The sequence below is a fragment of the Cervus elaphus genome, chromosome 19 (genome assembly GCF_910594005.1).
Source record: "Cervus elaphus chromosome 19, mCerEla1.1, whole genome shotgun sequence".
Taxonomy (NCBI): Eukaryota; Metazoa; Chordata; class Mammalia; order Artiodactyla; family Cervidae; genus Cervus; species Cervus elaphus.
In genome coordinates, this window is record NC_057833.1 from 86,569,639 (window position 1) to 86,586,011 (window position 16,373).

The 16,373-nt window shown below is 49.1% G+C and overlaps 1 protein-coding gene and 1 long non-coding RNA gene across 4 annotated transcripts in view; one reads left to right on the forward strand and one right to left on the reverse strand.

The window, feature by feature from the left end:
- Window positions 1–4,814: 4,814 nt before the first annotated feature.
- Window positions 4,815–5,997, reverse strand: LOC122675293. The gene is made up of 2 exons (XR_006335226.1): window positions 5,784–5,997; window positions 4,815–5,487 (listed from the first exon to the last, which is right to left on the reverse strand). It is a non-coding gene; the product is annotated as an uncharacterized LOC122675293 (long non-coding RNA).
- The window catches only part of MRAS (muscle RAS oncogene homolog), a 68,561-nt gene continuing 57,556 nt past the window's right edge, over window positions 5,369–16,373 (forward strand). The window contains exons 1-2 of one of the 3 annotated variants that reach the window (XM_043873816.1): window positions 5,369–5,502; window positions 6,272–6,363. The gene's annotated coding sequence lies outside the window, so the exon portion shown is untranslated. Of the gene's footprint in view, window positions 5,503–5,997; window positions 6,132–6,271; window positions 6,364–16,373 lie in introns of those variants that run through there. The other 2 variants (XM_043873818.1, XM_043873817.1) reach the window with 2 other exon arrangements.

Sequence of the window (16,373 nt, forward strand, 5' to 3'; positions counted from 1 at the left end):
GAACCTGGGTCTCCAGCACTGCAGGCAGATTCTTTTTTTTTTTTTTTACCAACTGAGCCACTGAGGAAGCCCCCAGTTTTCTTATACACAGACTCTTATTGTATGTAAGAGGTAGGGAGATCCCAGATTAGGTCATTGGCCCCACAGAGTGCACCCTCTTGCTTCTCTTAAGCAGGTGAGGTTGAGGCGTGATCATCTCAATCCATGGAAGGATCGAGATAGGTTGCGACTAGGTTTTAGTTTTTGCAAGACTCACCCTATCTCTGGTTTACCCCTATTTCTCACATGTGGTTTTTGATTGACAGCCTTGAAGATCTGTCTCCTAAGACGGAAGGCTGGAAAGAATCAGCTCTGCCCTTCAGAAGTTCCCAACCCTGGGGACTTCTTCACCTGGCTAAGCATCTGTCTTGCAGTGCAGGAGGTGTGGGTTTGATTCCTGGCTGGGTAACTGGGATCCCAGCTGCTCTGGGGCAGCTAAGCCTGTGCCACAACCACAGAGCCTGCACACCCTGGCAAAAGATCCCTCGTGCCACAACTAAGGCCTGACGCAGCCAAACAAATAAATAAATACATTTTTTAAAAAAGACATTCTCTTAAGGAAAAAAAAAAATTCCCAACCCAGCTGTCTGGACACTGTCCCCATGGAGTTTCAAAATCTGGCAAATCTCAGGAGGAGGCAGGAACTGGGCTTGGTTTTGAGGCGGGCCGTTCCTTCTTGGGAAAGCTTTATTTTCTAAGCACTGCAGTACTTTGGAAGATTTCAGTCTTTTAGATGTATTCTCAGGCCCAGAACTCAGCCAATGTCATGTGGAGAAAATTGGTCATGTTTTTAAGGCCTCCTATTTCCAGTTTGTCATTCTAATACCATGTAGCTCCTAAAAACTTTACTGGGGTTTCTCTTTATTCCATTAGAAGTCTTCCTTCTGGGCAAAGAGTGATCATCAGCCGGTGTCCCCAATTAGCAAATGTCCTTGGGGAGGGGAGAGGGCACAGCTGAAGAGCCTCATCTCATTTTGTTGCTGGAGAACTAGCCTACCACAACCTACACATCCTACCTAGAAGAGGAAATCACCTGAGGGTGATGCCTTCCTGCATGGGATTATCACTCTTATAAGCAGAGGCCGGAGAGCTAGCTAGCTCTCTTTCTGCCATGTGCCATTCTAAAATTTGTGTGTTGGACTTCCCTGGTGGTCCAGTGGTTGGGACCCTGTGCTTCCAAAGCAGAAACTCAGAACCCTTTTCAGATTATTGTCCCCAGCATGGGTTTCAAAATCTTGGAGTAGAATTTTCTTTCTTGACTAACTTTTATCATGTTTCTACCCTGAGGCTCCAGGAGTCAAAACGTGATTCAATGGTTTTCAAACCGTAGGTCACAACCCATTTATAGAGCATGAAATCAATTCAGTAGCTCTCGCTAGCATTTTCTCACCAAACAGAATGGAATAGATCAGAGTGCATGGCACACAGTAATAAGTATTGTTTCATAAAATTTTTGTTTCATGTCTGTGTGTCTGTTCTGGTTTGCAATGTCAAACCTCTTTTTTCCTATGGGTTGCAGGACAAAATGTTTAAAAATTGCTGGACTTTAAGTAGAGGAGGGACCAAGGAGAGAAAAATAAATGATCAGAAACAAATGTTAGTTGAGTGTGGACAACTTTGGGGAGAAGTTTGGCCATGAGTGGGAAGTTGACTCTTCTGGCCCCAGAAAGCAAGAGGGAGCCCTCACAAAGGATGGACAACAAGCATCAGTAAGCATAAGCATCAAAGAAGAAAATCTTGTGAGGCCTCCCCAAATGGGGCTAAGACAGGCATGGTGGGTGCAGAGCAGGTAGCAGAGAGAGCTAAAGATGAGAGATGGCTGAACCTGGGCTGGGAAAGACCATGGCAACCCTGAGAGAAGACTGTGTATAGCTCTTGGCACCAGATCATGGGCGGCCCAGGGGAAGAAAGGCCTTGTACTTGGCAGAGAAGAAAGGTTAGCTAAGGGGAAGAACAGGCCTGGGGGTGGGGTGAAGCTCTTCTGCTAAGTCATGATTGGTGCTCCAGGGTCAGCAAGAGATTAATTTGGGCCACAGGCCTGAAGGGACTAGGGCTGGGATGAGTGCTAGTGTTTTCTTCACCTCTGCCCTGCTTTCCCAGCACACACACACACACACACACACACACACCCCTGACCAACTGACCTGCCACTGAGGCCACCAGACACCAGAGAAAGAGTGGAGGCTCTGTGGGCGGAAGGCCCTGACGCTCGGTCCACTGGGTAGGATTGGGCTTGTGGTCCTCTTATGTCTAAAGCAGGGCGGGTGAGACCTTCTGCCCTGGGCCCTGGGAGGCGTGCAAGTCATCACTGTGCCCGTGTGAGGCACAAATGTGTGTTCCAGAGCCCAGAGCTGCTGGAACCCCCAGCGGCTGCTCTGGGCAGAGAGTTCTGGAGGGAGGTTGTGCCACAGTGACTTACTTGGCTGGCTCCAGGCCCTGAAGTCTGCAGCCCTGCTCCTCCAGGTTTGCTTCCTGAACCCCAAGACACCAGCTTGGGTCTGCTGTGAGGCCTGGTGCTCAGCAAGGCTCAGGCAGAGGCAGACACGGGATGCACCGCGACCCATCAGGTGTGTTTGCTCTTGTCGCTGAGCGGGGAAGTTCTCCTCTGGGTCACAGCTCTGATCTCTGTCCTATTTTAGGAACTATCTCCTGGCCCCATGGCTGGCCTTAGACCTCAGTGCCTGAAACTTGGGCTTGAACCCTGCCTGGGTTCTTGGCCACAAGCCTAGCTTTCTATCATGCCCCAACCACACCTGATCGGCTATAGGGTTCTGCTGGAGATTGGGAAAGACTTCAACTCAGCCATACCTCAGTCTATAAGGTTTTCGCCCTCCCCTCTCAGCCTAGCTGATTGGTCTTTGTCCATCGAGCCCTGGTTTCGTCATCACCTCTCACAGAAAATCTGCCCCGGGTGCTTGCCCCTCCTCTGGGCTCCGTCAGCCCCCATGCCTCTCAATTCCACACCATTCCCCCCTCTGCTGGCACTTGGCACATTGCATTGGCACGTGGTAGGTGCTATGCTGTGCAGTGCTTAGTCTCTCAGTTGTGTCTGACTCCTTGTGACCCCATGGACTGTAGCCTGCAAGGCTCCTCTGTCCATAGGGATTCTCCAGGCAAGAATACTGAAGTGGATTGCCCTGCCCTCCTCCAGGGGATCTTCCCAAGCCAGGGATCAAACCCAGGTCTCCCACATTGCAGGAGACCTGTCTGAACCACCAGGGAAGCCCACATAGTAGGTATACTGACAGTATTTACCGAATGAATGAACCATCAACCCCAGGCCTCACTTTTCTGCTCAGTGACCTTGTTCTTTGAAGCTCCTATTTGCTAGCAGCTGTTTGCTTTAGTTCAGGGCTCAGAAAGCAGAGCAGGCAGCCCAAGTGAGACAAGTGCCCTGTTGTAAGACTCCAGTGTCAACCTGAAGTGTCTAGTCTCACCCTTAGAGAAACCCGGGTACTTATGTGTTAGTACTAACTGCTTAAGTTCCACTTTAAAGGGAAACAGGTTATTAAAGATTTGTGTATGAAAGTGGTATAAAGATAAACCTTTGAGGGACTTTCCTGGTGGTCCAGTGGCCAAGACTCCACATTCCCATTGCAGGGGGCCCAGGTTTGATCCCTGGTCAGGGAACTAGATCCCACACTTGGCAACTAAGAGTTCACCTGCCTCAACAAATATCAAAGATCCCACGTGCCTTGACTAAGACCTGGTGCAACCAAATAAATAAATATAAATAAAATAAATATTTATATAAAAAAAATTTTAAAGGCAAACCTTGGACTCCTTTGCAAACCAGGACACACAGACCCCTGCCTCCTCCCCCAAGGCCTGTGGTATATGGAAGGGGCAGGGGAAGAGGCAGGTCCCAGGGCAAGACTAGATTGTCAAGACGAACAGTTGTCCCTCAAGCCCCCTCCTCAATCGGGTCTTTCATTCCCTCCCAAGATGCAATAGTCTTGATGGCATTCAAACCCTCCCCTGCTGCCATGGGGACTCAGGGGGTCCATAGGGCCTTCAGGACAGCAGGCGGGGGTAGGTGTAAGGGACACAATAGCTCTCACCAAATGGCAGCTTGGGTACCTGGGTGCCAACTGAAGCTTGTGTCAGACCCTGTGCCACAATACAGCCTGAAGGACTCAGGATAGCAAAGGCCTGGGGTGGTGAGTGAAGCTTTGAAAATAATAAGAGGATGGGTTCCAGATGGGTTTACCAGATGTGTAAAGCTGGTTCCAAGCTATCATCAAGGTCTGTCTACAAAAAGAACATCCTCAAAAATGATACTGATAGGAGACTTCACTGGTGGTCCAGTGGTTAAGACTTCACCTTAGAATGCAGATGGTATGGGTGTGATCCCTGGTTGGGGAGCTAAGATCTCACATGCCTCAAGGCCAAAAAAAAAAAAAAAAAAAAATTTCAAAACATAAAACAGAAGCAATATGGTAAAAAATTCAATGAAGACTTAAAAAACAGTCCACATCAAAAAACAAAATCTTTTAAAAAAGGATACTTGTAATCAAAACTACAACGAGATACCACTCCCCCATCCCCACTACTAGGATGGCTATAATCAAAAAGACAGATGATAACAATTGTTGGTGAGGATGTGAAGATGTGGAACACTCATACATGGTTGGTCGAATGTAAAATAGCAGCTGCTTTGGAAACCAGTTTTGGGGTTCCTCAAAATGTCAAACATAGCATATGATCCACAATTCTACTTCTAGGTATATACCCAAGAGAAATGAAAACATAATTCATACGAAGACTTGTACATGAATGTTCATAGCAGTTTTATTCATAATAGCCCCAAAGTACAAACCATCTAACTGTCCATCAGCTGATGAAAGACAAAATGTAGTGTGTCCACACAACCCAATGCTATTCAATCACAAAAGGGAATGAAGCATTGCTACATGCTGCAACATTGATGAACCTTAAAAAAATCCTGTGAAGTGAAGGAAGCTGGGTCACAAAAGACCACATGTATGATTCCACTTTCATGAAATGTCCTGAGTAGGCAAATCCGTAGAGACAGAAAGTAGATTAGTGGTTTCCAGCGGCCGGTAGGAGGAGGGAATGGGGAGTAACTGTAAGTGGGTTCTTTTTTTTTCTTTTTCTTTTCTTTTCTTTTCTTTTTTTTTTTTAAAGGGGAGGTGGTGTTATGAAAATGATCTGGAACTAGGTAATGGTGACGGTTGCACAACTTTGTGAATATATTAAAAACTACTGTATTGCCCACTTTAAAAGCTGGAATTTTTGGTGTGTGAATTATATCTCAGTTTTTTAAATCAGGGGAAAATGACGCCGATGGAGAGGAGTCAGCGGAACTGAAGAAATGAAATGGATCGCGAGTGTCGCCTGTCCCCGTCCGTCGCCTCTGTTTGACGAACTTTAGGCTCAAGAACCGGCACTGAGAGGGCCTTCGGGAAGCGACGCTGGGGACTGGATCTAGGAAGAAACACGGTCCGGGATTAGAAGGGAATGCGGTTAAGGTGGCGGCCTGGGATCGCCTAGGACAGGGGAGGCGTCTGTAGGCTCCGAAGTTGGCCGGGCGGGAGCGGAGATTTAAAGGCTGGAGCGCAGAGGCTCTTAAAGAGGCCCGGGCGAATTCCCACTCGGCGTCCACCTTAAAACCAGCTCTCGGGCGCCGGTGGTCGGGGCAGTCGGACCCGAGTAAGGCCGCGGGGGAGGCCCGGTACACGCGCCCTGCTGGGTCCCGGGAGCTCGGCGCAGGTGGCACAAACCTCGTGAGCCGCGCGTCCTGGGAGTCAGGGGCCCGCTGGGGTGGCAGGGTCGCGGCGCCGGGCCCGGCCCCCCCAGCGCCCACGGAGGCGGCGCTCTATTTTTAGCAGGCGCTGTTGCAATATAAGGAATGCGCGGCTCGCCTGGCGCTAGGCTGGGGCGCGCGCGGGCTGCGCGGTCGCTTTAAGGCGGCGCCGGGGCGGGGACCGGCCGAAGCGGCCGGCAGGCCGCGGGCCCGAAGCCGTCAGTCCGGCCGCCGCGGGGCCGGGAGGGCGCGGCGCTGTCTTCTGGTTGGCGTGGGCATGGAGGAGGTGGCCTGAGGCCGGAGCCAAGCTGGGCTGGAGTGCGCGGTGAGAGGTCGGGGCGGGCTGGGAGGGGAGGGGACTGGCCGGGCGCTTTGTTCCGGGCGGGAGGTGTGGCCGCCCCGGGCCGGGCCGCGCTCGCCGCTGGAGGACTGCGCTCCGGGACTGGCCTTTTACCCCCATCGCAGGCTCCAGCGTAACCGTGTGCGATCGAGAAGTCGGCGACCATCGGGACCCCAGAGAGATGGGCCTGCTCACCACCTAAAAAGCCCCTTTCATGGTAACCGTCCTTGGGTTCCTTTTTCCTTGGGCGAGAACCCGCGGGGAGTGGGCGGCGGGTCTCGAGTGGGATGGGGAAGGGTTGGTGGTGGCTCTTTATATTTTTAGAAGGGCGTTAACGAGGGCAGGGATCTGCCGAGAGAGTTGTCAAATTCATCCGAATGATAAAAAGCAGGCTGTTGCATTAATAGTCTTTTGCGGCGCCACGGGGCTTGGGGCTTTGGTCACCACCAGGGCCCCGGCTCATTCATTGAATGGGACCTGCAGGGGCGCCCACTGCGTGTGGGGCACAGTGCCAGATCCTGTGCCGCGGGGAAAGTAGGGGTGCAAAGTGAGCCCTGTGTGTCGGTTCTGGGATCAGGGGAGCACAGGGACTGTAGAACAGACAGCGTGGAGGGTCAGGGAAGGCCTCCTGAAGGAGGTGATGCCTGGCAGAGCATGGGCACTAGGCACCCAGATAGACTCTTGTGGCTGAAGCTGAGGTCTGTGCTGGCTGGGGCCAGAGGCCCGTCTGGAGAGGCAGACAAGGGCCACTTCATCCGGGCCCTGATCCGTGCGCTCTGGGATTGTCCCTTCTCCCCCACCACCAGCCCCTACTCCTAGCAAACCTCTTTGGGCTAGAATGGTTCTTGCCCCTCCAAGACTCACACTGTGCCCTGGACCTGATTAGAGAAGGTAACTGACAAGGCTCAGAACTGTAGCCTCAAAAGAGTAACCTTCCTCACAGCAGGAATGATGAAGAAATCTGACCAAAAAGCCCTGAAGCTCCACTGTAATAATAGCTGCCAGCAGGGCTTACACAGACCAGGCACTTGACTTGTATATGCTTGCTCATCATTTGACGAGACTCCAGAAGGGTCTTCTTATTACCCCTGTGCAGTTGGGGAACAGGGGCTATAAAGAGTCAGTAACTTGTCCAAGATCCTGTCTAGGGTCCATGTAGACCCTCAGCTTTCCAGCCCCTCTGGAGAGGGTCTGGCTGCCCCAGCTTCATGGCTCCAGGTGCAGCCTGCTTTGAGTCTGTTGCCTTTCACTGGTTGGTTCAAGTGTAGGGTGGTGAACTGCTGGTATTAATAACTGACATGTGTCAGGGGCTTTGCAGCAGACAAAGCATTTTCACCATGACAATTCTTAGAGCTGCTCCTACTTCTCTTCCCAGGAAAGAAACTTGAGCTGGCTAACATATTTGTACATCTCCCAATTTCCTATGAATTGCATTTCCCTGCTGACCAGGGGACTGAAAATGTTTCGGGTCATGATTTTGACCCTCAGTCTCATGTCATCCCTAGCAGCTAGTTAGCTTCTCTCTCTGTGGATTAGGGTGTAGTTTGTTCTTTCTCTGCTAGGTCAGGAGGTTTGAAGCTTTGATGCTCTGGGGTTTTGGAAGCTACAGGGTCTGCCAGCCTCTATGGGGGTGGGGTAGGTGTTGTGTAAGCCGGAAGCTCTAGTAGAAACTACCCCTTACCCCCCTACTTCAGCATTTCCTTATGGGGGGTGGGGGCGGTCAAGGTCCTCAGCTGAACGCTGGTGAGGCAAGTGACAGTTGTCCAGGGCTGCCACCTCTGTTTGTATTTGCCACTACTTACGTTTTCACCTGCCTAAGATATCTTTGTGACAGGTATAACTTTTATTAGCTCTAACCACAGGTATGTCACACTTTCGGTTGATCTGAGTTGCTTAGAGAGAGACAAGTCCATTATCCCTGGGGTTGGCTCCTGAGCTTGAGTGATCACGTGGAACCAGGGAAGACTTCTGGGCTCTGATGGACTGAACCAGTTCCTGAAGCGTCTGGGTTTAATATCAGCTCGATTCACAAGTTGACCAGCCTGCTGGATCAAGTAACTTCTCGAGGAAATATGACCTCCATTTTATATTTCACATCTGGTGTCATCACCGTCTCCCAATGAAATGCCAAGGAGTATGCCTCCCTGCAAGCAATTGAAAACATACCTGTTTATGAATATCATGTAGTTTGCACAAAACACACACGTGTGAACTAAATGAAAACACATTCTCATGTAAAGTTGGGATGTTCTCAAGTGTCCAAAAAGTGCATTGAGTTCCAAAGGCTCCATACCTGCCAGGCCTGGGGCAGGTATCTGACTAGCTAGAAGGTACAGTTACCTTTGTCTGGGGATGGGAGAAAAGAAGGATGCTTCTGGCGGCAAGTAACGAAACCCAAGTAATAGTGGGTTAAGCAGAGTTTAGATCTCCCAAAGATGCTCTCAACTCTGGTGAAGTCTCTGTACAGGGATGGGATATTAGTGCCACTTCCAGCAAGTTCTTGCATAGGACAGGCAGCCAAGAAGGCTGAGTGTTCAGAGCAATGGTTTTTACCTTCTTGGGCCACTACCTCTTTAATATGCCAGTGAAAAGCCCAGAGAAATGTTGCTTGGATGTATGAAGTTAGGCATCAGTTTGGGAGATTTGTGGATCTCTGAAAATGAGCCCTGGATCCCAGGCTAGATCCCCTGCTTCACTGCTGTTCACTGAGGACCTGCTCTGAGGCTCTGACCTCCCAGCCAGGCCAGCAGGCTGTCGTGGTGGAGCCGGACGGGCATCAGTTCTCAGCCATGAGAGGACGTCCATGCCATCAGCCAGCACATCTGTCTTGTGGAACTTTGAGAGCGTGGTGCTGCAATCCCTTCTTCAGACAATAGAGGGCGTTGTCAAGGCCAGGGGGACATCCTCACTGCACTCGGTGTCTGCTGTGCCTCCCTGGGTGCCCATCTCTAGTCTTCCAGGCAGCATTCTTGCTGCCATAATGAGGCTGGTGCTGCGTGTTCCGACTCCCCACCCCTGGCCATCTACTGAGCCTCACCACCGAGCCAAGGGTCTGTTGCCCGCTGGCATGATCCAAGACAGCTTTCTGCAGCCATCCGCATTGTAGGGGTCATGAAGTAGCAGTGTCTATTTAGCTTTTAAATGTCCCTATCATTGTCCTTTCGTGTTTTTTTTTTTTTTAATATTTATTTATTTGCTGTGTTGGGTCTTCGCTGTGGCATGCAGGATCTTTAGTTGCGATGTATGAACTCTTAGTTGGCGGCATGAGGGATCTAGTTCCCTGACCAGGGGTTGAACTTGGGCCCCCTGTGTTGGAAGAACGGAGTCTCAGCCACTAGACCACCAGGGATGTCTCTCATTTAGTATTTTTGATAGCTTTAGTCAGTGGAAATTGCTGATGGCCAGGTGGCCAAATGACAATGTGGGTTACTATTGGTTATGAGATGACTTGCTCAGAGGGGCACATTTTCATCTACAGAGCTGGCATCTGGCCACCTAGATGGATAAAACATCATGATTTGGATGTGGGTTGTGTTGCTAATGAGATTTTGGAAAGTACAGGAAGGGATTTGGCTGTTGAGCATGTGGTAATAGAAGGAGGTGGCAGGGGATGGAGAGTCCTGAGCTCCAATTCGGGCCCTCTGTGACCCTGTCCACAGGGCCTTGGGAGCGTCCTGCGCTACAAGGGCTGAGGCTCCATCTGTGACTTCTCTAGCCCGCCCTCAGGGTTGTCATGGGGATTAGATGAAATACACAGATGAGAACATGCTTGGGAGACCAGAAAGGGCGGTAAGAACTAAGAGCATTATCAGTATTCAGGCAGCCTTTAGATAACAGAATCACAGACCAGGAAGGGGCCCCTGGAGCATATTTAGTCTCAATTCAGACCCAAGAGAGCATGTTTCTCATAGTGGTGAGGTAAATGGTTTTTAGGCAGGACATATTTTAATAGTTACATATATACTTACTTATGTGTATTTTAAAAATAAAGGTATGACATCAAACCTATTTTTTAAATGGCTATTTTGCTCAGATTAAGGCTAAGTAAGGCTTTTAAGTTAAAAACTATGCTGATTTTTAAGGTAAAGATTAAGCCAGTAATAGTTCAGTAGTAGACATTTTGGCCCAAATGGGCCCTTGAGTAGAGGCTGGGAAAATTTGTGCAGCCTTTGAGGAGCAGAGCTTAGCTGGGCCCTTCTAGAGGCAGGGAGGTTGCTGCCCCTCAAATCAGTTTACCCAATGGGGATTCATTCATCTCATTCACTCATTCTTTCATCCTTGCAAAGTTCTTTCCTTTCTTATCTTAACCTGTCCCACTGGATCTGTGCCACATGAACTTTGACCGTCATGCTTTTCTCCAGCATGAGCAGCCCTGCATTCTCCAACTGCTCCTCAGATGACGTGGCTTAAAGATAGTGTCTCTGGATGTCCACTCTCCCTCCAGGCTGGACTGGACTAGAGGCTCTGCATTGGCCATCTCTAAGCCTCACGGCAGTTTTGCTGTTAGCCCTTTCTTTACAGATGTGGAAACAGGGACTCAGAGTGGTAGTCACCCCCATGGCCATGGCCTGAGAGGACCAGAGCCGGGAAGGAGTCTCACCAAAGTCTGTTTGGTCCCAGAGGGCATGCTCCACCTGTTACACAGTGCTGCTCCCAGGACTGATAGATAACGCTGGTCATTCTGACGACACCTCTTCTCTCTCAGTGCTCGTGGGGCATGGCCCATGGGGGTCTGGCCCGATGTAGTCAGTGCTGGAGTGGAGTGGAGGCCTCATGGGGAGAGGGGGCAGAGCCGTTCACACACAGGGATGCTGTGAAGCGACAGCACCCATGGAGGTGCAGGTGCGGCTCGTTGACAAGAGAGGCAGAGGGACCCTGGATGGTGGTAGTTTTCCCCTAATTTCCATTAAGCCTCCGGTCAACCAGGAACCCCTCCATCATTTGCATACTTGACATATTTTGTAATTTTCAAAAATATAAAAATACAAAGGATGATACCTAACAAACACCATGTACCCATTACCCCAGTTGAGCAGATGGGACCCCTTTGTCTGCCCTTGATCCCTTCCATGATGGCAGGGCTTCGTCACGTCCCTGCTCAGGAGACCTGGCTGGCTGGGCCTGTCCTCAGTCTCTGACCGACTTTCAGAGCCCCGCTCCCAAGTTTCCATGTCTTGGCTCTTTTAGCTCCATGTCCCCAGCAAATTCAATGAATAACCACCTGGGTCTCCATCAGGGTCCTCAGTAGATCTTTTTGCTGCCTGAACTCACACCGGGGAGAGATAAGTGTGCGTCTTGGGATTTAACCTATTTCAAAAACTTCCTCCACCCACATACACACCTGCCTTGACCATCGTGGTTTCAGGCCAGACTGTGGCGCATCATTTAGTCATAGCTGCCCAAACCAAACTGTGATTCAGATGGTAAATGTAAATACTTGGAAAAGAGAGGGAAAAAAAACAATTTTCTTTTTCTGATTAGATGACAATTTGTTAAGCTGCTCATCTTCAAAACCTTGAGCAAAATACATTTTATGTTCTAAAGTGCAGGACTGCTTTGAAGGAAGGAAGATGGAGTCTGATATGGTGCCTTTCTAACCTCTAACATGGCCTTGGGAAAAGAGCCTGATGTTGGGAAAGATTGAAGGCAGGAGGAAAAGGGGGCAATAGAGGATGAGATAGTGGGATGGCATCACAGACTCAGCGAACATTTAGTTTGAGCAAACTCAGGGAGATAGTGAAGGACAGGAAGCCTGGTGTGTTGCAGTTCATGGGGTCACAAAGATTCAGAGACGAATGAGCGACTGAACAACACCATCGCAGCCTTGCCGGCTGTCCCTTTCCTGGGCTTCCCGGGAAACAGGGCTCCCGTGTGCCTGGCCCTGGGTCCTCCTACCTGCCAAGCGTTCCAGCTGCAGAGGGGGCAGCTCTCCATGAGGACAGGAGATGGTTTCTCACCCCACTCTTCAGGCTCCTTCTTCCACCCCGGCTGACTGAGCTGGAACCTGACATGGCCCATTTGCATGTAGCTTAGGCTTGAGTTAAGACAGTTAGCAAAGCACCGCTTGTAAAGCTATGCAGTAAAGATTTAAAAACCTTCTGGAAAAGCCCTGCATTCCCCAAGCAGATTGGCTTTTCAAGGAGTCACCATTGGGGACAGAGATTTCAATTAGTTTTGTGGTAGAACACAGGGACCTGAGGTGGTCCCCAGGTTTTCTTTACTAAGTGGTGAGAATGAGTTGAAATGTTTCCTGTGCCTGAGTTGCCAACAAAGGATAACACTGTCTGCATCCTTTCCCTTGACTCGATGGAGATGCTGCAGAAGCTGGCAAAGGCTGGAACCCCAAAGACCTCAGAAGGATCTGCTTTGTTGGGGTTTCTCTTGCAATAGAAATGGTCAGAGGCTGTGCCAGTGAAGGCAGTTAAGTATATTCTGATAACTATTTGTTTATGCAAGAATACACATACATATTATGTTGATGGCCTACTTTTTTTAAAGAAAAGTTTTGGTTTAAAAACAATCTGCTAAGTAATATTTCATTATATATAGGTACCACAGCTTCCATTCATCTGTTGATGGCCCTCTGGGTTGCTTCCATGTTCTAGCTATTGTAAAAAGTGCTGCAATGAACATTGGGGTACATGCATCTTTTTCAGTTATGGTCTTCTCAGGGTATGTTACTCAGCCATAAAAAGGAACACATTTGAGTCAGTTCTAATGAGGTGGATGAAATTAGAGCCTAAGAAGTAAGTCAGAAAGAGAAAAACAAATATCATATGTTAATGCATATATGTAAAATCTAAAAAGATGGTACTGATGAACCTATTTGCAGAGCAGCCATGGAGACTCAGATATAGAAAACAGACTTGTAGACCCAGTGGGGGGAAGAGAGAGTGGGACGAAGGGAAAGAGTAGCATGGAAACATGTACATTACCATATGTAAAATAGATAGCCATTGGGAATTTGCTGTATGATGCAGGTAACTCACACTTGTGCTCTGTGACAACCTAGAGGAATGGGATGGGGTGGGAGGTGGGAGGGAAGGTTCAAGAGGGAGGGTCATATGTATACCTATGGCTGATTCATGTTGATGTATGGCAGAAACTGTAAGTATTTAAAAAAATTTTTTTTTAAGAATCTGCTATTCATACTCTATGTTAGGATGTCCCTTGAATCCTAACTACCCAGATTAAAAGTAAAAGTATTTGTAAGCATGTGGTGCTGTGTGGAGATAGCCAAAGATGTGCTGGAACTGAGGAGCCCATCCTCCCTTTAGAGCTGACCATTCTAGGGGGACCTGGGGACAGGTTCTTGCCTCCCCAAAGCATTATATATTCATTTCAAGGGCAAAATTTGTTTTAATTCAGTTCTGTTTGTTTTTTCTTCTTTTTTTAGCCATTAGAACTTTTAACACACCTTGAAGATTCCCCCTTTTAGATGACCCCAAACTCACCCCTTTGTATTTTAATTCCACAGGGAATGGAGGTCCCAAGGGAGAGGCAGAGGCAAACGCATCTTTTTTGGGGAGTACCATTCTCTCACAGGAAGGCTCGGCAGCTCAAAATAGCATCCATCATGTTCTTCTTTCAGTGCATGTTTTATTGTAACCGGAGATGATAGAAAAGGGTGGAACCACAGTCCCAAAGCCTCGGGGGCATATGTTAGAAAAAATAACTTTCATAAGATATGCCTTCTCAGGGGTCCCTCCACACCCACATTCCTCAGGTTGAGATTCCCCTGGCGTCAGAGTCAGGAAGGCCTAGGCTCCCCACGCGTCCTCATATCCATTCTCTTCTGAAAGAGGAAGTCAGCCCCCCCACCCCCTTGCCCTGCTGGTGCTCCTGGGATGCTAAGACTCGGTGACCCCCGCCCCGCCCGCCCACAGGGCTCCTTTCCACTTATCTGGGGCTGGGTGGGTGTTTCCTGCATGTTTGAGATTTTAAAGAGGAAATCAAAATAAAGAAACAAAGCCTTTGTTTTACTTCTGGGCTCAAACTGAGGGCGGCTGGAGGGATGGAAAGGGGGAGCAGGAGCAGGTCACTTGGCGCTTCCACAAAATAACCATTCTCATAAGCACTTAACAGGGGCTTTTTTTCTACTTGGGGCTGGTATGTGTGGATAGGAGAGCTGGGTGGAGGCTGGGAGAGCCCCTGTGTGGAAGGAAGGAGGAGGGGGCCCAGGCAGGGTCTGGGACCACCAGCAACTGGCCTCGGGGGGGCCTCCGGGCCCCTCAGTCCTCACTGCCTTCCTCAGAGGACCCACAGGAGAGTGGGGAGGGTCCTGGGCCGCAGGCCCCCTGCTGACTCTCTGTCCCCTGCCTGTCCTCTGTGTGACCTTGGGCAGGTCCCCACCTGCTTGGCCCACCTTTGCCGTGTCTGTAACAGAGATGGGGCTGCTGTGACTTACATGTCCTGGCTGCACCGCCCCCGTTGCTTGTTTAATCCGGTTAGGCTGGGCAAGCTCTCATCCCACAGATGTGGAAGTGGGGAGATGCTCTCCCTAAGAGTTCTTTGTTTTCCACAAAGATTTTCTCCCTGTGGAAGCTCTCAGAGAGTATCATTTATTTTTCTTTGAAGATTACCGGTTCATTGATGGACACCCTCCCCATCTGCAGTATTTCTGGGGATTGCAGGGTGGGGATCAGGCCCGCTGGCTATCTGGGCTCCAGAGTCAGCCGCCACGCTTTGCGTGGGTCCCCTAGGTGTGGCTTCCTCATTCCCTAAGCCCCACCGCGCGGACGCTGTTGTGTGTAACAGGCTGTCACCAAGGGCCTATAAGAAAGGGCCCATCGCTCAGAATGGGGCAGAAGTTAAAACTGAGCTCCAGACCTCTTCCCCTGTCTGCTCACCTCCTTGGCTGCCTGTCTCCTCAAGCCTAGTTGACTGCCATTTTCCAGGGACCACTTTTCCTGGACACTTTCCTCCAGAACTTCTGAAAACTCCCAATTTGATTGTTCTTTTTTTTTTTTTTAATAAATGTATTTATTTTTAATTGTAGGATATTTGCTTTACAATGTTGTTTTGGTTTCTGCCATACATGAACATGAGTCAGCCGTAGGTATACACATGTCCTCTCCATCCTGGACCTCCCTCCCACCTCTCACTCCATCCCACCCCTCTAGGTTGTCACAGAGCACCAGGCCGAGCTCCCTGCACTATACAGCAACTTCCCATTAGCTGTTTATTTTACACTTCAGTCAGTTCAGTTCAGTCACTCAGTTGTGTCTGACTCTTTGTGACCCCATTGACTACAGCACGCCAGGCTTTCCTGTCCTTCACCAACTCCCGCAGCTTGCTCAAACTCATGCCCGTCAAGTCAGTGATGCCATCTAATCATCTCATCCTCTGTCATCCCCTTCTCCTGCCTTCAGTCTTTCCCAGCATCAAGCTCTTTTCCAGTGAGTCAGTTCTTCACATCAGGTGGCGGAAGTATTGGAGCTTCAGCTTCAGCATCAGTCCTTCCAATGAATATTCAGGGTTGATTTCCTTTAGGATTGACTGGTTTGATCTCCTTGCAGTCCAAGGGACTCTCAAGAGTCTTCTCCAGCACCACAGTTCAAAAGCATCAGTTTTACACATGGTAATGTGTATGTTTCAATGCTACTCTCTCAATACTTCCCATTCTCTCCTTGCCCTGTTGTGTCAGTAAGTGTCTTCTCTATGTCTGAGAAATAGGTTCATCAGTACCATTTTTCTAGATTCCATATATATGCATTAATATATGATATTTGTTTTTCTCCTTCTGACTTACTTCACTCTGTATAACAGGTTCTAGGTTCATCCACCTCACTAGAACTGACTCAGATTTGTTCCTTTTTATGGCTGCATAATATTCCATTGTATATATAGACCACAGCTTCTTCATCCATTCATCTGTCGATGGACATCTAGGTTGCTTCCATGTTCTAGCTATTATAAATCCTGCTGCAGTGAACACTGGGATACATGTGTCTTTTTCAATTATGGGTATATGCCCAGTAGTGGGATTGCTAGGTCATATGGTAATTTTATTTCCAGGAATAAAACTCCTAAGAAATCTCCGTACTGTTCCCCATAGTGGCTGTATCATTTACATTCCCAACAACAGTGCCAGAGGGTACCCTTTTCTCCACATCCTCTCGAGCATTTATTGTTTGTAGATTTTTTGACGATCACCATTGTGACAGGTGTGAGGTGATACCTAGCTATAGTTTTGATTTACATTTGTCTAATAATAAGTGATGATGT